The sequence below is a fragment of the Pseudopodoces humilis genome, chromosome 2, assembly GCF_049639895.1.
Source record: "Pseudopodoces humilis isolate 2021_Gansu_Grassland_sample_001 chromosome 2, ASM4963989v1, whole genome shotgun sequence".
In the NCBI taxonomy this organism is placed as follows: domain Eukaryota; kingdom Metazoa; phylum Chordata; class Aves; order Passeriformes; family Paridae; genus Pseudopodoces; species Pseudopodoces humilis.
The window spans coordinates 110,076,031-110,103,050 of NC_142201.1; the positions used below are offsets into that span (position 1 = coordinate 110,076,031).

Consider the following 27,020-nt stretch of genomic DNA (forward strand, 5'->3'; position numbering starts at 1 on the left):
GTTGCCCCTCAGGAATACAGTATAAAGCTTTCAGTTCTGCAGGAGATATGATCTGAAAGTCTGCTTCCTGGAAGCAATCGCACCTGAACTGTTGTGTGGTGCTGCAGTTGCATAATTTAATAGTTGTCATGTTTCATCCCAAGGTGAGTGTTTTTGGTGGTAGTGTACACAAAAAATTTGTATGTCATTAGGGATAAAAGGGTCTATGCCAGACAAGGTCAGATATTAACCTCATGACTGACAGAAGAGGTCCATATTAAAACAAAGAAGGTGTTTGATTCCCTTTTGAATGTGGGCAGATGATTCAGACCCACGTGCCCTTCATATGCTCTGTCTCTCCCCTTCCTATCTCCTTTCTTTTGAAACAGATTTAAGTCCATCTACTTTTATATTTTCAAACAAAACCCATAAAAGGGCCATAAATATCATGACTCGCTAAAATGAAAGCTGTTTTCTTCTTCTCCCAGGAGACTCCTGCCTGAGAGAGAGACAGAAAGAGTTCACCTCTTTGAAAATTTCCTCCTCTGTCGAAGTAAAGCTGGTATCTGAAAGCAGCCTTCAAGGCTTTGTTCTTATCATCTTGACCTGGCTTTGTACTGGCTTCTCTCTGTATTGCTTGTGGAAGTGTGAAGGACAGGGCTAGGGGAAGGAGTTTTGGCTATCACTGGCAGAGCAAGGGTCATGCTTGGAAAGGGATTTCATTGTGGTTTCAGAAAACATTATAAACTCAGCACACTGGCAGAAAGAATGAAGAAACTCATTCCCCTCCTGGATCAGACCAGTGATCCACCCCTTATGTCTCTGATGTTGGCCAGAACCAGATTCACCTCAGAAGGTATAAAGAAAGTTTAAGTGGGTAATTATGGAATAACCTGCCCTGAGTAAAAATTTCTCCCCTTCTGGCCCAAAGCCCTCCTTCATCTCTCCTCCTTGGTTAGAGTTCAACTCTATGCCCTGAAGCATGACGGCTTCTCTCCCTTCCAAACCGCTTTTCATCCTGGCCTGTCTCATGTAACTGCCTATGACAGTGATGGGATGTATAGGTCTTGTCCATTGAGAGTCTGTGACAGATCATAGCCTTATTGGAAAGAGAGGCAGAGAGGCTGAAGAGAAGGCGAGGGAGGAGAGCATAAACTCAGATGAAATATCCATCAGGAAGATGGAAAGAAGAGTGAGTGCCTGGGAAACTAATTGCTGCCTGCTGATCTGGGCTGTGGAGATAGCTTGCAAGTGAGCATTTTTGCTTTTCAGAGATTTCAGCCTGGAGCACACTAGGAAAGTCAACTCTTGGTTGAAACTACTGTTCATCAATACTTCCCCATATATATATCTATATATATATTTTTAAAGCTGTAGAAGTATGACAGTAGTCCTAAGAAAACAATTCCATTATAGTCTAAGGGATATTTTTCTTCCACTGAAGTTCACTAATTAGGTATTGGCATAATTTGGGGTTCTTAAACACTGAACATGGATGAAAATCAAGCTATTTTTCTACTACCCAAAAACTATTTAGGAATCCAAAGTCAGATATTCCTGCCTAGGTCCTTATCCCTATTGTACAGAGATGGCTGCTCATAATCTCGAGTCCAGCAAAGCCCAGATTCTGTGGATTTGTTTGGCCATCACATAGGACATCAACATTTATATGACACAATGCCAGATGCCTCAAGGTGAGGATTAGAATTGTCCAGCACATGAAAGCTCTTGACTTTTTAGACATTGTCAACATTATCACAGGCGATAGCACTGTACCACAAAAAGCATTAATGAAGTTCCAAGGAATGCTTAAATGTACTTTCTAGATGGACACTTTCCAGTTGTATGCAGGTTGAATGACAGCTTTCACTTATTTGTCCAGAAGTTCAACAATTCCTAGGGAAAGGGAAAGAAGAGATAGGTTTTGTATCATATCCAAGTCTCAGAAATTATTAATTTCACTCCCACAATATCCTCTGTTTCCCATATTCCTTTCCCTCAAAAGTGTGACAGAGGGGTCTGGACTTTTCCAAGTGATGGGTGTTGAAATCACACCCGATCTCCTGGATACCAGGCTGAGGTGTTCAAAGCATCCTGCTGTTGTTGGCTGAGCACAGGAGATTGTTCATTAAGAAAAATGACTGTGTCATTCATACAGGGAACAGCTGCAGTGAGCAGCTCAGTGGCAGTGTTCAAGGCTCTGTAATCTCCTGTTAGTTGCCACTTGCCATTAGATTTTTTTTACTGGTCATAAAGGAGAATTGTAGGGGAAATGAGACGTGACAATAATTCCCTGTTCTTCCAGCTCCTTTATCAATTCAGTAACAGGACAAATAGCACCAGAAGGTAATGTGTATTGTGGAATATTAACTGCCTTACTATGGGGTAAAGGAGCAGCTGTTTGCAACAGATTAGCAGTCAGAGATGTATCTGTAGAGATAAGCTTGGGGGCAGAAGGGGTGATGTCCCTATTTCCCATTTTCCTCACACTGACCCTTCAATACATCTATGCCCAGTATATTAAGGGCACCCAAAAGTAAGGTCAGGTGGATTGTCTGTCCCTTAGACAGAATCAGCTTTGCCCTGACCAGAGGGTGGTTGCTGGGTTTCCCATTTTGGCCTGCAATAGAAACTCGACTGCTTGCAAAGCAGAGGCTGCCCTTTGTAAGTATACTGACGTGCCATGGATGTCTGGATTCCTGTGTCAGTGAGGAATGTTGTAAGGTAGGGATGGATCATTAACTTGGAACCATCATCTTGGGACTGGGATCCTCAGCAGTGTGAATAGCACCCACCTTAGTTTCTTAAATATCCAGTCTAGGTTTCATGCTGGTAGGTTTGTATGTGTCCCTGAGCTCACAGTACTTGCATGCTCTATCCCTTTGTGAAAAACAGAGCTTACTCTTCAGAATTTTTAGAAGTTTAATAAGGGGATAAAAAGGGACAATGTCTAGCGCTGGGGTGTTTTTAGCTATTGGCCAAAGGACACACCAGCAGATTAAGACAGTGTTATCTGTATACTGTTACATTACTGAGGTGCATGCATATTCATGTGTTTCATACATTATTCAAACATTCTTGTGAGCTTTTTGATGTTTCAGGAGCTCTTTTCCTTGATTTTACACTCTAACTTATCGGCATGACATCCTGTGGGTTAAGTCCATATATTTTATTTCTTCTTGTGTTTCCATCCTGTTGTTTCACACTCCCTGATAAGGAGTTAACAAGTTCTTCTATAATTCTTCTCCATGCTCTGGTTTGTGTCACTGTTATCTTATCACTTGGAGAGGTCGGTCAGCAGATGTGGGGGAAACAAGCGTAATTGCCCTACACTATTCCCTTAGTTACATAGGAGCATTTTAACATTTTGTGTTTTGCTAAGGCCTACGATAGAATACATTCATCACACCACTATTTCTACAAGCTACACGGTGCAAAACCTAATAGATTGTATTACACTAATAAGCAGCCAAAAGGAGTTACAAATTGTACCATATCTAAATATTTATGATCAATAACAACATGTAAAAGCTAATACATAAATGTGAAAGCCAGTATTATATTGTCATTTTTAACACCTGTGAACATATGGTGTCACCCTGTCTCCAAACACAGATCCCAGAGGGTTATGAGAGATAAAAGAGGAAAACTTCTCCATTGCCACAAAAGGAAAGTTGGCATCTCAGAGACAGCTTCTTCTCTAAACACATTTTCCCTCATCTTTTACACTCAGTAGTAACTGTTTCTCAAGTTCCTCTTTTGTCTTTCACATGGAGATAGGCTGGCTCTTTTACATTTTCTCTAGCTGAGGATCTCCCTTGGTTTTTACCCTCTGGGATGTATAGTGGTAAATCTGCCAGCCTACACTGAAGGACCTCTTGGAGAGTAATACCACTTAAGCTTGTCTTAATGGCCAACGCTAAAGATTCCCACATCCCCTCAGCTTCCATTAGACACATTTCAGAAGTGTGCAGGCTCCCAAATCACCTCCCAAGGATGCAGTTCTGCTGGGCGGGGTTGTCAAGCTCCTGGAGCAAGAGGTGCTATTCCTTCCAATTCAGCTAAAATCACTATTTTCACCATGGCTGCATAAAGGCCCTTTAGTTCTTCCTGGCTACCTGTCCTGCATACGTGGCTCTGCTTCAATCCAATGCTGCTGCTCCCAGCACACATGAGGCCTTAGCATGAGCTGGGTTGGCCAAATCAGGAGCCTGAGTCACAGAAAGGCCGAGGTCTTAAGCAGACAAACAAAAACAAACAAAAGCGGTTGTTGTTACTATTTATCAGAAAACGTAGTGATAGGAAGTGGGGTGACCATTTAAAAGTGAAAAAGTGTAGATTTATATTAAATAGTGGGGTAGATTTATATTAAATATTGGGAAGAAATTCCTTACTGTGAGGGTGTGAGGCCCTGGCACAGGTTGCCTAGGGAAGTTCCACCCCTGGAAGCATTCAGGGTCTGGTTGGATGGGGCTCTGAGCAACCTGGTCTAGTGGAAGGTGTCCCTGCTCATTGCAGGGGGGTTGGAACTGGGTGACCTTTATGGTCACTTCAAACCCAAAACATTCTATGATTCTACGACTGTTCTCTTCTAATGCACTTACACAGGGCCACTGTCTGGTATGTAAAGGGTGATAAGAATACTATTTCACTGAACTGACCTTATACATGTATCCACAGCTTGGTCTGATGATGCTTACACGCTGTAAAATAATCCCTTATTTCTGGGCAAAACTGGCAAATCTGTCTTCTCTCCACAATTAAGTACCCTTTATTCCATTTTTTGGCCATGTTTACAACAGCATAGCTGTTGCAAGTGTATAGAAAGTGTAAATAACTTGCCTAGTATTTTTCCTAGCCACCTTTCTCCTTGTTTCTCCTTCAGTTACGAATGCCTTGGAGAAGAGATCATTCTTGCTTAGTGCCTAAAAATGCCTTAGCTTATAGGGGGAGCTAGAGTAAATAAAAAAAAATAAAAATGCTGGATTCTGTTTTCACTAAAAGAAAAAAATAAAGGCATGTTATAACCTTGATTTGGTGTGATTATACTGTAAATAGGCCATAAACAGTCAAAGGGAAAATAACCCACAATATTCACACCTTTAAGAGACTCTGAGGTGGTAATCGCTATTCTTCCCTGCTGTTCAAAATATTTTCCGAGTGTGCTCAAAACTGCATTGGCAGCAGAATGTGGCCCAATTCAAGGGTTTTAATGCTACTGCTAAGTAGAAATTATTTTTGTCCTCGAAATTTTCAGTGAAATAGTCTGTATTTTGCAAAAAGAAAGCATAGCCATTCATTGCAAAAGCACTAAGAAAAAAGGCAGAGACCATCAGAAATCTTTCTGATAAGATAATCCTATGTTTAACAAAAAAATATCCAGTTAAGGAAAAAGTACAAATGTTGAATTTCAAAAATAGGCATATTCCATCTGAAGATGCCAGAGAATTTCAGTATTGCGTGCTGAAGTTAATAGGGAGCATAATGTCCACTTTATTCATTGGGAAACAGGAACAGAAATTTGCCTTCAGCTCATTTTTTCACTTGTCCCCAAGAACTGTTGCACTTTGCATGCCACACACAGAACTGGCATTTTAAACTGGCAGTATAGCTTACCTTTAAGACCACAACCCTTCTTTACAAGCAGCATGGCTACCCCTGCCTGTCACAACGCTACAGAAGGGCTCTGCCAGAGAATCATTCCAAAACCTTGCAGGGAGATGCTGTGCTTTTCCTGCCCTTTGTGGGTGAGAATCTTTTTCATCTTACATCCATGCCCATACTAAATACTTTAAAAATATTTTGCCTTTATGACCTATTGTTTCTCAGCATCCTTTTGGGCTGATAGATAGCTAAGGATACAGATATTTACTGTCACTACATTAATATCCAGAGGTCTTAACTAGCACCAGGACCCCACTGCAGCATGTACAGCATGCAGCACAATTCTAGATGTTCTCACCCTAAAAGACTTGCAAGTTAAATAAATGAAAAAGACACAGGCTGGGAGAAAGAGACTGTATCTGTCAGTGTGTTTGAAACCCAGAAACTGAGCACAGTGTTGTACATGGATACTGCAGCAGCAGCAGTCTGCAGGAAATTTCAAAAGATAGGGCAAAATTCACCTTGCTAACAAACATTCTCCATGAGCAATCACTCACCTCTCTGAGGCACAATTAAACACGCACTGGCTCCAGAGAGCACAAGCACAACTTTCTAAACTGGTGATTAAGGCTTTTGCCTGTGAGGGGCAGACATATGTTTCAGGAGAGTGTGTGATGTGAAAGAGTATTCATCAGTGCAGGCTTTTCCCCTCCCAAGTTATGGCTCCCAAGTCCTGGCTGCTACCTTGCAAAGCAGCAGCACTGTGCCTTTTTGGCCCAAATATTAAATAACCATTTCAAAAGGAAATATTTGATTTGGGACTCTTTAACAGAATAATCAACAGCACAGGGAAAGAGCCTGACACTTCCTTGGACCCAGATTCAGGTTCTCTTAGTGAGTTAAAATGCTATCTTCTGAGACGGCCTGAACACTGAGCCACTGAGTTGAAAAAGGCCTTTTGTCACCTGTTTCTTATGGGCTATGTCTTGTCTGTGGATAAGGTTGGTGTTAGAACCGAAGGTAACCTCAGGTCTGTGAGCACAGGCTGGGGAGAAATTTCTCATGGCAGGTTCATGTTTATCCATCATAATCCAGTGTAATTGCAGACTGTCCCTAAAATATGCTGCACTGAATTTTACAGTGCTTCAATCATCTTTCGGATCTGGGTCACACTTATGGTACGGGTGGTTTCAAATATAATTATAGGCCATAACATGGATGGGACATACATTCCTGGCAAAACTGGCAGTTTTACCTGTGTTTTTCTGTTTGAGAAGTGATTCAGAAACAATCAGATTGTTCCTGGCTCTGTGTGGCAGATTGCACTTGAGCATGCAGCACTCTCCTAGCCAGCAGAAAGCTAGGCTAAATCACTGTCTGGAAGTACTAGCCTGCTTCAGCATTTAACACTTCCTTAGCATTTAACAGTGAAACTCAGCAAAACGACAGCTTTTATTTTTGCTTTGTCCTAGGCTCAAAGGCTCTCAAGGCTCAAAAGATTGCAAATGCCTCTGGAGTATCAAAGCTTCAAATCCAATGTAGCCTGGCTATTATTCCCTTCAGCCTGAGCATGGGCAGTTACAGAGATGGGATGAATGCTCCCCATCTAGATAATTTAAAACCTATGTTTAGCATTAATTCTGTCAGTTTGGAGAGCAGGCAGCTGACAACACAGGGCGATGCAATACCCTGTGCTTCTGCTGGACTTGAACATGGTAAGAGCCCATTGTGTGTGCTCGCTGGAATGGGAGGGGTTTAGGTGAGATGAGTGAATGGGCAGAAGAACCTGCTCTGAGGGAAAGGTCTGGACAGGATTTATGCAGGCAGTGACACAATCAGAAAGATACTGCATGAGGCACATTACAGTGGACACACTAAAAGTCATCCTATTCCCATATTCTACCATAGGGACTGAGTTACACACTGTGAATATCATGTTCCTTGCTTGAAGAAGAATAAAATACTGTTTGGCTTAAACCTATTCCTGCTTGTAAATGTAAATTAAATCTGTTCTCCTCCAAATTTCTTTTATTCTGCTGCTTTTATCTTTGTGGAAACTTTCTTTGGTGATTCCTCTGTTGTCAGTCTGGCCCTTACAGGTGAAAATCATGAACCCTTCTGAAGTTACAAGTTCTAGGAACATGTCCTTGGCTGGAGAGAACATGGAATTACAGAACCCCAACCAGAGTGCACTGGTACACTGTCTTTTTCTGCCCTCTTCTGTGCAATTATCTGGAGGGAAGTTCTCTAGGCCAGAGAAGCTATATTCATAACATCCACTATTTAAGCCTCTCACTTGGATTCTTTCCTTGCAGTGAGAACTGACATACTGTCAAAGTTGACAGCACTATGCCAGTTTATTGCACCAGAAGACCCGGCTTTTCCTTTGCTCCCATCTGCAGAGCTTGGCTGCTCCCATTATGTGAACCCTTTCTCACTCCTGCCCCTAATAAAATCTCCATGCTTCACATGCTCCCTCAGCCTCCCTTTGATTCGTGCTCCCAGAGTCTTCCTCGCTGCTGACGTCGGGAGCGTGCACAGCTCTGTAATTTCCCGACAGCCCTTTTCAAACACTGCCGTTTAATCAGGTGCTGTGTTTTACCAGCACTTCCTTCTCTCACTGAATGCCTTTGAAGCGAGGCTGCCAACACTGGTGGGGTTCCTTCTCCGCTGCCTTTTTTTGTTGTTTCTATACAGAATTTTAGGACAGAATTTTGTAGCTTTTTAGAAGCTCTGATTTTTTTTTATTTTTTTAATACTTTTTTTTTTTTTAATACTTTTTTTTTTTTTTCTATGTTGTGATCCTAATTTCCTTCAGGATTTCTTCTTCCTCTCCTGGGAAATTTGTCTCTATTTCTGGCATCTGTCCTTCCTAACCCTTCCCACGTTTCTTCCCTTCTAAAGACAGGGGAAAAGAATCCATTTAATATTTTTCTGTAGTAACGTCTATCTCATCTGTCAATAAATTACCCTTTGCCATCTCTGGGAGACCCCTTTGTCTCCCTTCACTGACCTTATTCTGTACCTTGCCTGTTTTTTTTTTTAAGGGAGGATGCAATATCCCTGGGCTGTCACTCCATGAAGAACAGCTGTCATTCCTCCCATAGTGTATGCGTATGTGTTTGAGGAGGGAGGGGAAAGGGAGGGGGGAATTAGGGGAGGATGGGGTTCTGCTGTTGGGAAATATGATGGTCCTATTCAGAGTGGTAAATGTTTTTTCATTCATGATATTCCGCTGCAATTCTGTCTTTTTCTTCAGTGGTTTTAGACATTCATTTTCTTATTAATCTAACACTATCTGACATATAAATACACAAATATTTATTAAACATATTTTTAAAATTCGTTATGTATGCATTTTATAAATGTCTAATTTCTGCACAGTCTCTGCAACTGTGAATGCTATCTCACTCTCAGAGCTGCAGTCTAATACTACAGAGGTGGATTCAGAAAGCATTATCTGTGGCCAAAAAATGTGACTTTTCCATGTATTTTCAGCGTTACAAGATGAAAAGCTCTCTGAGAGGGTTAAAGAGCATGGTATAGTCCTGCATGTAACTAGCTAGCTGTGCAGACCTGCAGAAGGAAGAGACAGATCCACGAATCCAGCAATTCCTGCCCTGTCCTTACTCCTTGTGTTTTTTGAAGCTCCCAGACTCCCAGATAACTCATCATGGAGCATTCCCTGCATTTCTTGTGGACCTTGTGATCCAAGGGCTTTGTGCATAGCACAGGTACAAGTTCCTTTCTTCCTGCTCCTGCTCCCACACACAGTCTAACCAGAAATTAATGCAGTTTGAAAAAGCAAATATTAGTTTAGATCAAATTCTACCAATGTGTTTTAAGAAACAAAGGAAGTAAATCCACCAAAGATGCTCTCACCTCCATACCTTCTGGCAATTACACTTCTTAAAGCACTTATTTTCACAGCATGGGTGTGAAATAAGGAAATGCAGTTTTGTCTATGGTGTGCATAGAAACACATCAAAGCAACCTCAAGGCACATGCTGGGGCCCTTATTCTCTGAGTACCTGACTCAAAAACCTGCTGAAACACACTGTGAGTCTTGTTTGATCCAGCCTTGGGGATTCCTTTGTTTGGAAACCAGCAACAGGCACCATGTTTGTGTCACAGGCCAGGTCCAGGCATGGCCTCTGGACCTGTGAGTTCAGAGGTGTTCCAAAGGCCCAGATTAGCAACACTAGAGAAAGACTGAAGAACTTAAGACAAAGAGAATGTCTAGATACAACATACATACCAAGCTACTCACTTCCTTGTCCTGTGCTAGCAGGACATCAGCAGAACATCTTTTCTCTTAAAAGCACTATAGTACTTGTTTTACAGCTGGTTTGTGATTGATGTCCACTCTGGTCCTTTCTCTCTCATCTGATGGCTTTGGCAGTCCCTGCTTGATTTAGCCATCCCAGCCGAAAAGGTAACCCCTCTCCACAGCTAGAAGTAATAAATTCTTTAGCCACCACAGCAAAATACATTGATATGATCTTGAATTAAATCACTCATGTCTGCAGTTCTCAGTCTAGGATATCACAGTAAATTGGTATCAGCTGAAATCAGATTTACATTAGTAAATGTATCAGGCTGTGAGCTGAACAGTTTGCTGGCCACACCACTCATTCAGCCACCTCTTCTTTGGGATAACTATCTCCAGCACCTTAGTAATGCAGCCAGCTGAACAGTGGTATCTGTAACTTCTCCAGGGGGAATCACTGGGGCTTGGGAACCAGAGCCTTTACTTCCCTAGAAACAATCTGTGCCTTCAAGGACTAAGGCTCTGTCTGCATATGGAAATCAGGTTTTCAAATGCATTCAAATGTTGGTAATACCAACTCTGCTCCAGCATCAGGAAGAAGGTGTGGAGTCTACTGAAGAATAGCTCTTGGCTACTGCCATCTTCAGGACTATCCCACATTAATTACTCAGGTCTCTTGTAAAAAGACACCTGTGGCAACTGGCAGAGTATCTGCACAAACATTAGCGGCCTTGAGGCTGAGAAACTGTTAAATAGCCTTAGTAATAGAATATTAAAATCTTGATGATGAGTGAGCGTGGGTGGAATAATTGTCTGCTCAGAAAGAGGCATCTTTTTCTCATTCTATTTCTGTTGTTGAATCCTTATCTCCTGGATAAATAAAAACAAACTCCTCAGTTATTGTTCTCATTCACCTTTTGACTCTTGATTAGATTTGCTGCAGATACACCCCTCTGGCAATGAAAATGGAATCAACACATTTCTGATGTACTCCAGTGGAATTCTCAGCTCCTGCTCCATCCTCAGACCACCAAGGTCCTCGTTTTCTGAATGGTGGTTACCTGTCCTTCTAGCGCATGAATGAGATACAACTTTCAGAAAGATCACTTGCCCTGATTAACAGACGATTCTCTTTCACTTTGAATCTTTATCTTATTTTTAATCCTCAGCACTTGGAGCCAAACCTGATACCTTTCTGATGAGAGAAACCCACGGTGATACAAGATGCCTTGCTTGGGCAGCTTCTCCTTTCTATATTTTTCAGTGTTTTCCCAGATGAGGCCCCAGGATTATTGCAAACGAGTCCCAGGAAGAAATGCTGCTCAATTAGGCGAAAAGAAACTCGAAGGAAAAAAGGAGTAGAGCCAGCAAATTGCTTGAGATAACAATCTCCCCCCACCCGTGTGTCTCTGTAACTAAGAGGATTAGCTGAACTTTCTGTGTCACACCAAAACTGACAATAAGCAACAGTGACTTCCCCCCGCTGGCACTTGTACCTTCACATGTTTCATTTTCTTGCCCACACTACTGCCTTGCCCCTTGCTGATTGTATGACAAACTTGGGGATGAACATGATGGCTCTTTCCTTTCCTTTAAGATTTATGACTCAAAGCCAAATAAAACCCAACTCAAGTTATTACATGCTCTGTTTCCTCCTAACAACAACTCACTTTTAACAGTGTAAGCTAAGCAAGGAAACATGGAAATATGGTCTCCTTGATCTCACCTGATCTGTCTGCTGCTAGAGATGCAAACAGCAGCCTCGGGTCTGCCAACACGGGAGCAGGCATAAAGACATCCCTTGGGAGCAGGACCAAACGTCTGGAATATATAAAGAAGAAGTCCCATCAAAATTCAAAGTAACTGAGGTTCCATGTAGATACAGCACTGCCAGCAAGGAGCTGGATGTTTATTTCAAGTTAAGATCTATCATTCTGTGGTAGGAGGACTACCTAGGGTAGTCTTGCAGTGAAAGGAAATTAACTTTGTTAAAGGACTGTGTCACCAGTTATGGAGTCAGCCCCATGTTCCTCTGACAATGGTATACACATGATGAAAAGAATATTGCTCGTGGCTGAAGATGATCAAACATCAAATAATTCCAGTTTCTAAAGTAAACTAATTCCTTTTGCTGACCTGTGTAGAACATCACTCTAAACCTGGTGAACAACTCCTTTCCCTGAGCTTGCCAGAGAATTTGTACAGAGAGATGAAGTTCTATGAGACAAGGCAAAGGAGGAGCATTCTCCCACCCGCACATGCTCCCTCCCTTCTCTTCCCTGAGTTTCCACAGAAGACTACAGCAGAAGGTGGTGGTAATCCAAAAGATTAATGTCTCTGATAACTGAAGGGCTGCACACAGGCACACTGACTAAGTAAGCGCCTGTGCCACAGTGAAGAAGGAACTTGAAAACAAGAAGGAGGCAGAAGAAGAAGAAAGAAGTAGAAATGATTTCACACTGATGTAAAGCAGATACCAACACACAAAAAGGGAGTGTTGTGATAAAACAAGTTGGGATGTGGGACTCAGGTGATCGCCACCAGCATAAGGATTGAGGGGAAATGCTGACACAGCAAAATCTGCAGGCAGTATTAGGGTTGGGTCATAAAATGCATGGGACTTGCCAGTTCTTGTAAAGCATTTTACTGAACTAGGCATCTGTGCTGTATGCCCTCTCATTGCTACACAACTCCCTGGACCTAAATTAAATCACTATGGCACTTCTGCCATGTTAAACGGTGCGAGCAGGTACTCTTAGGCCACATAAATTCAGTGAAGTAGTGTTTTGGGTGTCTCTGTACAGCTTTATTTGTGATCAAAGGGTATGGTGTTGTGGGGGAGAAATACTTCCAGACAGATTTAGACTTTTACTCCAAAAATCTGTTCAGACTGAGGCATTGTAAAAATTGCCCGGTGTATTGCCATGGGGCAAGACTGCCTTGTCACTCTGTAGCAACCCCTGTCTCGCCTGTATAGAGCAGCAGTTTTAGTTCAAAGGGATCCAGGTCCATTCTCTTTCCCCATTTACATGAAATGGGACTAGAGTGGAGCGTGGCAGCCTATTAACAGTGCCCCACAGCACTGCAAGAGTTCTGCCTAGAGAGTGAAGGACACCGTGTCCAATTGAAATTACAGAGGAATTTGGGGTAGGCAGAATGTAATTACACAATTGGAATTTAAACTGTGAAATTAAAAGGAAATATTCAAGGATGAAGGGGCAGAGAGAATCCCTAATCTCCAGCCAGGCTAGGCTGTGTGACAGAATAGTCCCTTTCTGAAGAGGGAATAAGCAAAGAGCTGTCCTGGAAGAAAGGGAGGTAAAGAATAAAGACAATGTTTTCAAAAGCACCCTAACTCCAGCTGTGTGTTTGTTTCATAGCCTATGTCTATTCTACAGAAAACCTTGCGGTTGCTAAAAGGCATCAGATGTGTCCCTCTTGGCCCCCTCTTCACTGAGGTCAAAAACAATTTGGTTCCTCATGTAAGCAGCACCAAAGCATTCCCAAGGTCTACAGCAGAAAGCATGCTGTACAACTGGCCAAAAAAAGGAGTTCAGCCCTGGTTTTCATATGGGTACAAACCAGAATTTGCCCTTCTACCCAAGTTTGTCACACTGCTGGCACTCTTGCTTTAGTATCTGAGCTTTTCCCAAGTCTCAGCTAATAATCATCCTAACAAAAACAGGTATTTTTAAGGGTTTTGCTGTAGTAAGGGGAGGAAGAGAAAACCACTGAAAGCAGATCTGTGACAGTTTTGAGTGGCAACTTGAATCAGGCAATTGCAAATCCCACTCTTTAGAGATCTGAATCAAGTTGTAGGACCCCATTGTCATCCCTCTCAGAGCAGAGAAACAGGTAAGGCTGCAGCCAGCCTTGTGGGTCTCTGGGAGAGGAACAGCAACTGCTGAACAGGGTCCTTCAATCAAGGCACAACAGAGAGAACTGGGGCCTCATCTTCTTGTGCTGCCCAGCTACACGTGCAACCAAAGACAAGTTTCTTAATTTCTCTGCTTTAGTTTACTATTGCTAAAAAAGCACAGCAACAGTTTCCTAAATCCTCAAAGCTGGTGATTTGTAAGATGTAACTGGTTAAAATCAGAAGGTTCAGAAGCTGCATTGATGACAACTTTTGAAATGCATACAAAAAAAACTGAGCTAAAGTAAGTGCAGGCAAAGCACCAAGGAGTGAGAAACAGATTGAAAACCCCACCTGAAAAGAAAAGTATTCTTTTAGTAATTACCTCTCCCTTTCTTGAGGATGTGTGAAGGTTCTGATTTACAGGGTTTTTAAAAAAATATGAAATGAAAAACATGCTTCTTTTTTGTCCACACTCCACTTCTTATCTCCAAAAAATCAGTTAACTGCACTTGGGAGGGGCAGAGTTTTATGAGATGGTACAAATTTCCTGGTATAATTTTATTATTGTTAAGATTCAGAGGAGTGGCGACAGCTCTCAGAAACAGGAGATTCAGGGTCATCTTTTCTCCAATCCAGAGACAACAGAATAGGGTCAGAACCGAAGGCGGAAAGCAATCTGGTCAAAGGCAGCCAGAGGAGTGCGCAAGGGGAAAAAAACAGCCAATATATGCAGTGGACAGTCTCCATTTCTCTTCTGCTGTTCGTGCTCAGCACTCACAAGGTGCGTAGGAAGGAGATCTGAAGAGGGGGAAAAGTATAATAATGGAAAGAGACAGTACTGGTGGGTCCCAAGCCTTGGGGATAAGGGTAGATTCTTTTCCATGCTTGGGAACAGGAGGAGGGCGTGGAACAACGCAGGAGAGAAAGGAAAAACAGCTTTGTGGTTAAAGTACTGAACTGCACAGCGTCAGAGCACCTAGGTGCAAGTCTGTGTCCCACTAATGTCGGCTGTGACTGGAGTGACTACGCACAGTCTTTATGTTGCTTTTCTTCACTTCTCCTCCTCAACCAAAAAGGTACTAATCCTATTTTTCCCTCGTTCTTTCCCTGCCAGCTCTGTAAATTGCAAGCTTTTTGAGACACAGTGTCTTTTGCTGTTGATAGCATGTTCAAAAAATAACGCTGTAGGAAGAAGACTGCCCGTTGCTCTGTCAGGTAGTGTATGACGATGAGAAATAGGAAACAGACAGAAACACACAGATAAGTTTAATTAAATGTGAGACAATCTGTGCAGTCCCCAAGTGAAAGGAATACAGGGGGTTTTGAGGATGTATGTATGAAAACATAAGGGGCAAAGAAAGACTGTTTTGAGGCAGAAGCCTCTAATAATCTGGATGACCAAGGGAAAACAGAAGCAAACGTAATTTTAGTAACAAGCCCTCCTGTAGGAGAGAAATCTCATGTGAAGAAAACAGCATAGAGAGAAGGGGGACATCGTGTGAGAAAAGCAGCATCTGGGATTCACATCTGAGTGGCACAGTGGAATTGGAGCAGAGCAGATAAGTTTGCTCTTAATTTCCCTATACACTAGAGCTGTTTCGTGAAAAGGATAATTTCCTTCCCACTGTGCTTTTTGCTTAAATACTGTGATTTCTGTTTCTTTTGCTCCCTGCCTTCCCACCTCATGTTTCTTTTGTCCTCTGCCTCCCTACCTGAAAAAAAAAAAAAATATTGTCTGTGAAACACTACTGAATTAATTCTAGCAGGAGATAGAAAATTCAGAAGGTCACATAGCAATCAGAGAAAATTTGGGGTTATGGGCACAAGTCAATCAGGCCAAGGAGGGCTAGGAATTAAGAGGTATCTGGTTCACCATCAAAACAATGGACGCAGATATGCTGCAGAGCTTTATAAGATCCTCAGATACCATTTCTTCCCTTTACATGTGGTGTTGATTTTGAACACTGTATTGTTTTTCACCGCCAGAAAATCTTTTTAAAGCAAAATCCCTGTGAGAGGCGAATCTGTGTGGCTGACAAGTCCAGCCAGAGAACAGAATCACAGGGTCCTGCTCGCTGCTCGCTGCCCTGGGCTCTGTTTCAGCACACTTCACCACCAGTGTGAGCCCAGTCTCACTGACTGCAGCTGAACAACCAACTTTCTTACTTATGTCTTTTTGTGAAATGAATCCAGAGTACTCAGCTCCTCGTAGGACTAAGCTTTGTATTATCTTTGTGCCAAATTATCTCAAATTTCAAGTATTTCCAGCAAGTTGCTCATGAGTAAGACACCAGTCAGGCACTATGTGGCACTCACAATTGAAAGAGAGGTAAAATTTATCTGATAAATTATTCATCACTAATGATTTGGCCAGCTTTCCTGGATATATAGCCACAGGGATGTATGACACCTTGGGGAAGGCATCAGATAGAGATGCATTCAAAGAAAACTAGAGGAGAGGATGCAGACATAGATCCAGACTAATCTTTACAGGGAGAAGAAGAGCACCTATGTGGCTTGACTGAATTAAGTTCTCTTTATAGGTGGTCAATTAGAAAACACAGAGCAGATTAATAACTACCAGAAAATTACCAAAAAAAAAATCACAAAAAAAACACCAAAAAAAACCAAACCACACCCCAAAAAACAAAGCAAAAACCCAAACCACTAGCAACTACTTGTTTTCAGACATCTTTTCTGCAGCAGCTGTGGGTTCCAGCTAAGTGTGCAGAAGCTGAGCGAGAGCAAAGGCTAAATCAGGTGTGGTAATGGGAGCAAATTCTCCCCAGCAAGAAGCTGCTGGGATCAGGGAAGAGGTTACTGAGAAGTGGCATGCCGATCTGAGAAGAGTCTTTGGGTGAGATAGGGAGATACGGGAGAGAATATTCAGCGTAGGCAGGATTAGAGCTGCGCAGAGTCTTAATCTAGGCAGCCCTTTCTCTACACCTTTATCTGTCCTGGTGCAGCCCCTGCGTGCTGCAGTGCTGGTATAACCTGGCCATAAAACTGGATTAACTGGCCCACGAGGATCATGGCTGAACTGAAGAGGAGCATGACAAAATGCCTTTGTTTACATGTTTGCTCCTGTGAGTGCAACACAGATCTTCAGGAGACAAAGTGCTTAATTGCTGGTTTAGGGTGTCAGCAAATGAATGTGCATGAGTAGAACTGGTGTTAGGGAAAGGTTTTTGCTCTTTCACAGTGCAGTCCATTTCTGCTAGTGTTTTCTGCAATAACAAGAGGTTATTTTATAAGATGGCAAGAAAAAAAAATCCCATTACCAGAGGACCTTACTTTTAAATAAAAATGACAAAATTACCTTTCAGATTCATCCCTTGGAGATACACCCTGCTGTCTCCCTCGTCCAGCTTTTCCTTTTTGGCTCTTTCCTACCAATGAAAAAATCTAGTGGCTGTCTCTGATACGACTCCTAATTTCTTCAGCAACAGCATGCAAGAACAGATCCCTGACAGTTCCTCTTACTCCACAATGTTTTGCACCTCAGAAGAAAATCCGGCTTGGACTCTGACCCATCTGAGTTAATGACTCTTGGAAAACATTAAGACTGAGTCCTTAATGAATGCCATTCTATACCAGGCTCCCTTTCTTCTTTTTCTGGAAGTACATTACAAAGCTCAGGGATAGTGTGTATTTACGCAATATTAAGAATGTGAATAAGTTTTACTTTTACTCTGCCAAATCTGTCAAGAATTAACAAAGTTTTGCCACTCTGGCTGATTGCTTGTCCTAATTTGAAAGCTTTGAATCTAAAGCTAATTTTACTTGTTGGTCCCTCTGGTCTCATATTTACTCCCCTTTAACGAGGGAGGCATGAAACCTGACTCCCCTTCCAGGACAATTTGACGCGGGAAGTGTAAGAGGATAAAGTATTTGAGAAAAGCACCCCAGGAGCATTGGGTTGCCCAGAACGAGGGAATGTTGGGGTGGGTTTTTTTTTGAACAGAGGAGAATTGCTTCCATGGAATCACTCTTTTCTGGAGGAAAAGCAGACCCTCACTCAGGCACCTTCCTCCATGGGAACCACAGGTTCTGCGATTCCATTTTCCCTGGATGCAATTCCTCTTTATTCACAGGGGCTTAGTCCTGCCCAGGGCTTGGGCAGTACCTGGGTGCAGGGGAAGTCCAGACAAGTATTTCCACACCACCACTCCCAGAGACAGCGCCTTGGCTCTTCACAGGGAGGCTCCTGAAAGGCACCTGTCCCCCACAGATTATTTCAAGCTCAACCCCTCAAAAAATGTGTCCACTACTGATTACCTGTTTACCTCAAAATCTTCATTCTCTCCCCTACAGATCACCTCAGATTTCACACCCAGAATACGGATTTTTGTCCCTGAGAACCACCTAGATTGTACCAGCATGAAAATCCAATGGCTACATTTACCTTATCCCCAAATTGTTCATTCTGGCCCTAAAGATTCAATCAGATTTTTCCTGCAAAATGCTTTTTCCTTGCAAATGACCTGAAGTTTTTCCCCCAGATTTTTCCCTGTCACTAGTGATTACCTTGTTTTTTCCTCAATACGTCCATTCTCTCCCCTAGAGATTATCTTAAGTTTTAGCCCCACAATTTCCCTTCCTATCCACTACTGACAGACAGCTTTGGATTTACCTCAATATGTCACTCCTCTCCCCTACTGATTAACTCAGATTTTACCCCCACAATTTCCTCTTCCCGTCCACTCCGGTTACCTTAATTTTATCTCAAAATGTTCATGCCCTCCCCTCAAGTTTTACCCCCAAAACCCTTCCTTCCTGCCCACTACTGATAACCTTGTTTTTACTTCAACACGTCCATTCTCTCCCCTACAGATTACCTCCGACTTAACCCTCAAAACATTAAATTTGTCCTCTGAAAATTACCTAGATTTTACAATCACAAAAAAACACAAAAAACAAACCCGAGGACTACGGGGAGGACCTTTTGGGGGGGGGGGTCGGACCGCCCCGTGCCCTGAGGGGGCTCGCGGGGGCGCCTCAGTGCGCACGCGCCTCCCCCCATCGCCCGTCGGCGGGGGGGGGGGAGAGCGAGCCGGTCCGGCCGCGCGGCGCATGCGCGGCGCCGCTCCCCGCCCCCGCCCGGGAAACGGCCGAGGAGAAGGAAGGAGGGTGGGGGGGAGCGCAGAGCCCCGGGCGCATGCGCGGAGCGGCGGCGGCGGCGCGGGCAGGGAGGGAGGAGAGAGGGAGGGGAAGGGGAGGGGGGAGGGTTTATCGCGCGGCCGATTTTTGGTTAAAATATTCAAAATGGCGGACGGAGGAGCAGCGAGTCAAGATGAGAGTTCGGCGGCGGCGGTGGCGGCGGCGGCAGGTAATCATTACTGCGTTTTACATATTCATATTCATACTCGCGCGCGCGGGGCGCACCCCCCCCTCGCCCGCCCGCCCGGCCCCGCTTAGCATAATTTATTAGTACTCAGGATTATTATAATTAACGGCACAGGAGGGAGCGGGGGGGGGGAAGGAGAAGGAGAAGCAGAGCAGCCTCCCCGCGCTGGGGAGACACACACACACACGCACACCGTCCCTCCCGCACACGGAGCCCGCACGCCGGGGCACCGGCCATGGGGACGATGGGCGGCGGCGGCGCGGCGAGGCGGAGGGGTCGGGGCGGGAGGGAGGGGGGACACACTCGCCGGGAGGGAGGGGGGAGGTAGCCCCGCACCCAAAAGCGTTCGGGGGTGGCTTGGCCGCCACCCGGCCCGCACTCCCACAATAAACCCGCTTTACATATTCATGGCGGGGGGGGGAAGGGAGGGATGCTGAAGGAGCGATCCCGGCGGGTCGCCCGAGCGGGGCAGGGTCCCCCCGGCGGCGGGGCGGAGGGGGCCGGGGGTGCTGGCCCCGGACTGGGGCCCGGGGAGGCAGATAGACTCGGTTTCCTTATGGCTCCCCTCGTTGCCCTCCCCCCTTCTCCGCAGCACCCCCCCCCAGCCAGGGGTTTATTTCCCCAGAGCCTGGGCCTTGTAGCGTGGGGTGGGTGGGTGCGGGGAGGGGGGCAGGAGGCGAGCGTGGTTTGGCTTTTTCATTTAAAGCTCCCCCCCTCCCCTCGCAAGGGGCGGGTTCGGTGGGGGGTGACGGCGGGGAGCACGGGCAGAGCCCCCCCGCGCCTTTCTCCGGCGGGAGAGGGACCCCCCCGAGGGCCGGCCTTGCCCCCCACCCCCGAGGGCCGGGTCCGCAGCCCCCGAGGGCCGGATCTGCCCCGGCGGTGTTTGCCCCGCTCCCCCTTTGCCCCAGGGCACGGCCGTGCCGATCCCGTCCCTCTCCCCCGCGCTCTTCCCTCTCTTCCCTCTCTCTCCTTCTCATTTGAATAATGTCTAATTCGGGGAGGTTTATATTATTGAAATGGCCGCCCGGCTTTCCCCGCCTCTCATGTTTAGTAATTCAGACCTTTAATAACAGCCACTCAGAGCCCAACGCCGTGTTTATATTTTACATTCGCCCCATGTGCTTTTGTGGTTCAATATGATTCTTCTTTCTCGCTCTCTCGCTTTTTTTTTTTAAATTTTCTTGGCAAACCCACAGGGCCCCGAGATCAAACCCAGGCTATGTGAGGAGAGGAGGGGGAGAGCCAGGCCCCGGCTCCTCTGGCAAGCGCCTAGGCCTCACTCTGCTGCTTGATTTATTTACTAATAACCAAAATGACCCCCCCATCTCCACTCCACCCCTGCCAGCAAAAACAAAACCCTCCTGGGGCTTGAGCAGCATCAGATCTGCTCATAGATTCTCAAACACTCATGTCTTTTAAATAAGGAGCTTATTTTTAATTTATAGCAACTCAAGACTGTAAAGCTGTTCCTTTCATATTTGCTTTTCAGAGGCTTGGGCATTTTTGGTCCCTTTGTCCTTGATTCTTTTCCTTAAAGGAGAGTTGCTTCTAATTTACGTTTCCTGGCACTGAGAGAGCTATAGAAGACACACTCAAAATCTAAACAGCTTTCCTCCTCCCTCTGAACACAAACAGAATTGAATGCATTGAAGATAATCTTATTCACCTTCTTTTTGCTTAATGTGGATGAGGTTTAACAGTGCAGCGTGTCAGATGCTTTTGTCACTGCTTGTATCTTTGACTGTTCTGGGTTGAGGTTTTTTTTTTTTCTCTTTCATTTAGATTTGGCTTTCAAGACAGAAGATACCACTAGGCAGTACAGGGTCTAGAAAGGAAGATAAGTTTTCTGTGATTGTGTCATAAGAACGCCAAGTGAAAATTGAAATTAATCCTCTTAAACTGTCTGGAGTAATTCAGTTTTAAACCAGATATTAGTCTACTTAGAAATAAAACAAATGGGCTACTTGATTAAGGGGAGGCAATAATTTAAAATAGAAAATATTTATGCAGGGATGGGTTTCAAATAAAACTGTGTAGGTTTTCATTAGTGACCATTGTTTTCACCCTGTGGAGAAAAAGGACTGAACAGCAGGATACTTCAGAGTAGCAGTGCCAGATTAGCATGTAAACATCTTTGAAACACTACTAGGAAGAGCGTTCACGTGCAAGTGCAGATGGCGTATTTCGTAGTTTGGTGCTAAATTTAATTTGTCACAAAATACTGCACTGCAGCTAATGAAAAACATTTTGATTTAAAAAATAACGACTCAGATTATTTATCCTTTTTTCTTCACCCTCGGCAAAGACAGGCCTTGAATACAAGAAGGGGGAAAAAAAAAAGCTGTAGAAGCTGTAATGAGGCTGTTCAGGTGACTGACTGTTTCACAGACCAACAGCACAAGGCTGGCTGGACAAAAAGCAGTAATATGATTTCATGCCTTAAATAGCATATGTTTTTGCACTCGCTTCACAAGATGTGGTCAAGCCGATGATGTCATTGGCCAGAGGACAAGGTGCAGTTAATTTGATTTATTGACCTGGGGTGAGGTGTAGCACTGAAACCTTCTCATAGGGAAACCATTTATCTGAGGACAATTTCCTTTATAGCAGCAATTTAACCACTGCTGAGACTGTAGATATTTTATCCAGCTTGATAAAAATGTACATTGCATCTTGCAAACAAAATTTCTTTGTCACTGGCGATTTAGTAATTTTTATAGAATGGAATACCGGCCTTGTGCAGTGTTATGGCTGAGCTGGGGTTTATAATGCTGAATTCAGGTATTTACATGCCAAAATACAAATGTATTTCTCTCAAACGTGTATCTGTGTTCCTGTGTTGCAGCTTAAAATTTTACTGGAATGTGCCGGGGGTAGAAATACATCTTCACCTGTGAAGCCTGTAGGCAACATGTTAGCGTAATGCGCCTTTTCCCAAACCTTGGTATCACCTTCACTTGTCAGAAGGTTCCCAGACTGCTGTGTGGGTATTACTGCTCAGTCTTGAGTGTTTGTCTGAATCTCAGAGTTCTGTGTTAGTTTGTCACAGGTAGTTGTCAGCTTTTAGGTTGCTCCTTGGACCATCTTTGTTGGGTCAGAGAGTAAAAGAAACTTTTTCTTCTCTATTGTCTACCTGGCTGTGGTGAGAATAGAGGCTTGTGCAATTGTTACAGTATTTTTATCAGGAGATATATCAGGAGAATATACTCTATTTTGGCTGTCTTTTCAGCTTTTAACTTATTAGAGACAGAAGGAAGTGTCCTCCTGTGAAATAGTTCCACTGCCTGATTAAATCTACTCAGTTATTAAGGTGATGCTGCATTTTTATCTTTTCTTTTTTTTTTTTCTTCTCTTTTTCAACACTAACCCAAACTTAGCAGTCTGACAGCTGGTTGGAAAACAGGGCAAGCTGTGCCAGTAGCCATGCTGCTGCATGTGGAGCAGAATTGGGAGGTGTGTGTCAGGATGGTTTTAAAACTGGAGAAGCTAGAGCTTCCCTCTTGCTTCCCAGAAGGAAGCGGGGGGGAAAATCTAAGCTTCTCACCCTCTTATTTAAATAGGAAAAAAAAAAAATCTCAGGTTTGCTGTCACTATCAATTTCTCCAAGATTAGCCTGCAGCCATTATTCAAGCAGTAAATGTTAATACTGGCTCCCTGATGCCGGATGTGGATACCTTGTGAATGCTTGTCTTGGCGAGCGACTGTGGTGATGTCTGGAGGTACCTCGTTTGACAGGGATCGGTGAGGTTGCCTTCACCTTGGTCTGTCTGTTAAGCCCAAGGAAGCACCAGCACACTCTGTGTTGGGAGTGCCTTGTGTGTGAAGAAGTACTGTTCCTACTTTGGCTTGATCATAATAATTTATAGCCCAGAAAAATGAGGTTTGGAATACCATTGTCACTGAAATAATAGTTGTCAGATTTCAAGCCGTAAATTCCACATTTAGAGTAGCACACTTTTTCTGTTTTCTTTATATCCAGATGTGTGAGGATGCAAAGAGTTCTGGAGTAAATGTTTTTCCCATGCTGTCCAGGATGTTTTGGTTGGGTTGATCTGTCATCCAGTTTCTTTCTGTTAAATAGGATGCAAGTCCCTCTTAGGCAGGTTTATTTACTCTCCCGGTTCTCTGGCAAATTAGCAGTAGGTTTTTGAGGCATGCACTAAGTTTCCATTTGCTTTCTTTAAATTTTGACTCCTGTGGAGTTCAAGATTTCAAAACAGGTTGCAGCATCATTTTCTATTCCTCTTAAACTCTTATTGCCCTCAGGACAATAATCTTGATACTTCTGTTTTATACAGCTGACAATTAGGCAGCCTCTGCTCCTTGCACTTACAGCTTTATTATTTTTATCTTGAGAGAATCAGTGACAGTCCTGGCAAATGACTGTCTTTTTTGACATACGTATTTTGAGTCTTGGTGACAAAGCTGTTGTCAAAAGAAGGTGTTGAACAAAATTAAGTATGACTTGAGCGGCCCAAATGTGATGTGCTTGGCTGTGCTTAAGCTGGAATGTGAATGAAAGACTATCTGGTGTTGCTGAATAGACTTACAGTGATGGCTGTTCACTACTGCAGAGATTTGCTTCTGTGTTAACAAATCCCCCCCCTTCTCCAAATGTGCTTCATTGTTATACAGAGCAAGTTAAGTGTGGGAATTGTTGGGCCAAGTGTAGGAGATAAATTTAAGGGAAGATACTAGTTTCTGGTTAGGGTGTGTTAAATAATTGCTGGCATTTCACATGAAACGGTTTTACAATGCTAATCTGAGGAAAAAAGAATCCATAGATGTATTTTCCTTTCTGTAACTCTTTGCATTAAATTTCTTGAATTGTGTGAATAGGGCCTCATGCTGCTTCATGCGCACTTATTTTTCTCTGTAGAAAAGGAAATAATTACTTAATATCTCAGTATTATTCCTTTCCCTAGTTTCTTATTTCACAACTATCTAGGAAATATCCGCATTTGTTAGCTGTATTATGTATGTGAGCTTTATAGTGCATTAGGAAGTCTTTGCAAAAGGAATTTTTTGTAGACTGCTACTGACTAATTGAATTAGTTTAGGGTTAATAGCACAGTTGAGTGATGAAGTGTTGGTTTGGTGTAGAGGATTTACTGGGTTTCAATCCCGAGTTTGTCACCGATTTTGCTTGCTTTGCTGTTCTGGGCTAAATCTGTGTAATGGGAATTATAGAGCACATTTTCACAGGGATGTTGCTGGGGGAAAAATTAGCTAATGTTTTCAGGTGTCTCTGAGGGTAACATAGCTGTGATTCTTCTGCTTTTACATGCAATCATCCAGGCTGGTGCCCAGGTTGAACTTTGCCGAGGATGTTTCAGTGTTGGCACACTCCCGTCAGTGATGAAGGCCTCCTGTTGTACAGGCACAGATTACTGTCAGTTCTAACTATGGTGTGATGCAGATCTGCTCCAGGGTATGCGGTTCAGTGACAGCTTAAATCAGCCCCAGCCTGTCCTCATCTCCCTGTGTGTTCCTGCCTCCTTCCCTGTGCTGGTGCAGATGCTTGCTGGATTCCTTTGCTGAGCTAGTTCAGGGAATTAAATTGGCAGAAAACAAGCCTCGCCAAAAATAATGAATAGTTTTTTGTTGGTTTAGCTCTTTGAACTGGCTTACAATGAGATTAGACAAATAGCAGTACCAATCAAGGAAGGGAACAAGAAGCACACGTGTTGACCCAAGTCTTCTCATAATTTCATTCTCTCTGATGGCTTTCCTGTTGGCATCAATGGGGACTCAAGGTCTCAGCCATGTGATCCTGCCACTTACTTGGCACCTGTCCTAATTCTTAACTGGATTCCAGAATGCTCTAGGTTAACTTGCTAACATGGTGGAAAACTAGCTCCAGATAGTTTTACATCTTTGTTTTATGAAATTGGCTCCATGAAGACTTTCAAATGCAAGCAAGGGGGAAGAGCCGTTGAGTGAAAGTGGAGAAAAGGGAAAGAAGGAAGGGAAATGAAGCTTCCTCTTTGCAAAAGCAGCAACATTCTGGTTGGTTAGTTATATAGCTTTGCTTTTAGATTAATATAAACCACTGCAAAACCACAGTTGATTGAGGTGATGAGCTGAACTTGATTTAAAATTGTACTGGCCAAAGGGAAGCAGTGGGAATGTACAGCTGTGGGTGCTATGCTGGACCTTCTCTTTTAGCAGTAGGCTGTACATAGATCGTAGAAGCCAGAAATGAAGCTGCACCTAAGTAGAATAGTAGCTTGGAAATCAGTAGATGCTGAAAATTTGGTGTGGTTTGTGCTGTCATAGGTATGATTGCATTAATGGTAGCAAGGGCAGAAACTCCAATAAAAATAGTGGATGAGACTGTTAAGTGGTTCCCATTATTTTAGTGCTGCTTATAGTGAGACGTGTCTCTAGAAAGGACTGTGGCTTTAAAGGACATATTGACAAAAGTACTTGAGAAATTACAGACACCATTACTTCTGCTAAATTTTGGACTGACATCCTTGTAAAGCAACCTTGAAGAAAACCCCACCAAACCCAAGCATAAGTGCTTCAGCCATTTAATATGATCACTCTGAGGCAGATTTATCTTTTCTATAAATTGTAATATTGTGACAAGAAACCTTTTGCTCATCATTCCTTTTAGTTTTTTCTTCCCAGAAATCTGATTTGGCTGTATAGAGATGAAGTAGCATATATAGCATGTTTGACACTGTATGACAGGGCATGAAGCTTTGGAAAAGGAGGATAGGAACATGTGAGTTGCTAAAATAGTAAATACAGTTGAAGACTTAAAAATAAGTGTAGAAAAACCTGTTGAATCAAGCTGGAGGTGTAGCTTGCTTCGTTTTCCTCCTCCTTTTCTTTGAGGGCTGCTAGGAAGTCACCATCTTTTTTGCAGTGAGCTCCTTCGCTGTTTGTTCTCTTTGTCCTTTCGATGATTCAGTTTTATTTGAAAAATACCATGTGACTTAGTAATTTGTGCCTGACCATACCAGTGTGAAGTTGTGGCTTTATACTACTTGGCTGCAGCAGAGGGAGAGGAGTGTACAGTGAATACAGGTAGAAATGATTCACATGTTTGAATCACTCGTTTCTACATTATTAGTTAATAGAGTATACTGAATGGGAAATGAGATTCAAGTTTCTTTCAGGAATTCTGTTGGCAAAGGTTCATTTCTAAGTGTTCATAATTTTGTTTCTTACCTGCTGATCTTTCGTAGGTTATTGCTTTTATTTGAATTTTCAAATGTAAGTTTAAATAGATACTTGAATTTTTCTAAGGCTGCAGAGAGATGGATGTGCCAGTAAATGCTGCCTCCCCTCCCTAGCAGCTCCTCTGGGAACATTTCCCACCCCGATGCATGTACACACACCTGCATGCACATAGGCTTTTGGAAAAAGTAACAGAAAGCTTGGGCTGGGGGCAGCTTCTTATAAGCTCCGACTGTAGTAATAGAAGACCTTACTGTTTCTGATTGTTGGTGTTTCCTGTTCCTCTGCACCTGTTAGTAGGTATTTCCATTTGGTACTCTTTAATCCATTTCAATTAAAATCAGCTGAGTTATTAAGGGCTGTGATCTGAATTGCCTAAAGTAGCCCAGATTATTCAGATGGAAAGCTATAAGGGATCCTTGGAGTTGGTTTATTATCACACCTGAGGGTACAGTTCATGTTACACTTAATCCAATTGAAGGGTGGGCTGCTACCCAAAAGAAGAGGAAACATAAGCATGGTAAGTATTTGGCCATGGCTGTGTGGACTGTTGTCCCTTTTGATAGAGACTCTGTAAAACTTTGTTCTGGCTTCTTGCAGAAATCTGTTGGGATTGTGTGAGGAGACTGGATGTAGGAGAGCAGAGGGAACAGTAGCTTTACAGTTGTAACATTTGTTTCTGAATGGAGGGATCTGTTAGCAGTGTTGGAAATGCGTGTCCCTTGTTGGGTATTATTGACTTGGCAATGATACTTTCCTGGTTTTAATGA

At 43.3% G+C, this 27,020-nt stretch overlaps 1 protein-coding gene and 1 long non-coding RNA gene across 3 annotated transcripts in view; one reads left to right on the forward strand and one right to left on the reverse strand.

Moving 5' to 3' along the window:
- Nucleotides 1-1,454: 1,454 nt before the first annotated feature.
- On the reverse strand, nucleotides 1,455-17,172 carry LOC148184956 (uncharacterized). Its single transcript, XR_015771856.1, has 3 exons — nucleotides 17,032-17,172; nucleotides 11,580-11,674; nucleotides 1,455-1,875 (listed from the first exon to the last, which is right to left on the reverse strand). It is a non-coding gene; the product is annotated as an uncharacterized LOC148184956 (long non-coding RNA).
- Nucleotides 17,173-18,988: 1,816 nt separating this feature from the next.
- The window catches only part of POU2F1 (POU class 2 homeobox 1), a 102,376-nt gene continuing 94,344 nt past the window's right edge, over nucleotides 18,989-27,020 (forward strand). For both annotated transcript variants that reach the window (XM_005524106.3, XM_005524107.3), the window contains exon 1: nucleotides 18,989-19,041. The gene's annotated coding sequence lies outside the window, so the exon portion shown is untranslated. The remainder of the gene's footprint in view (nucleotides 19,042-27,020) is intronic.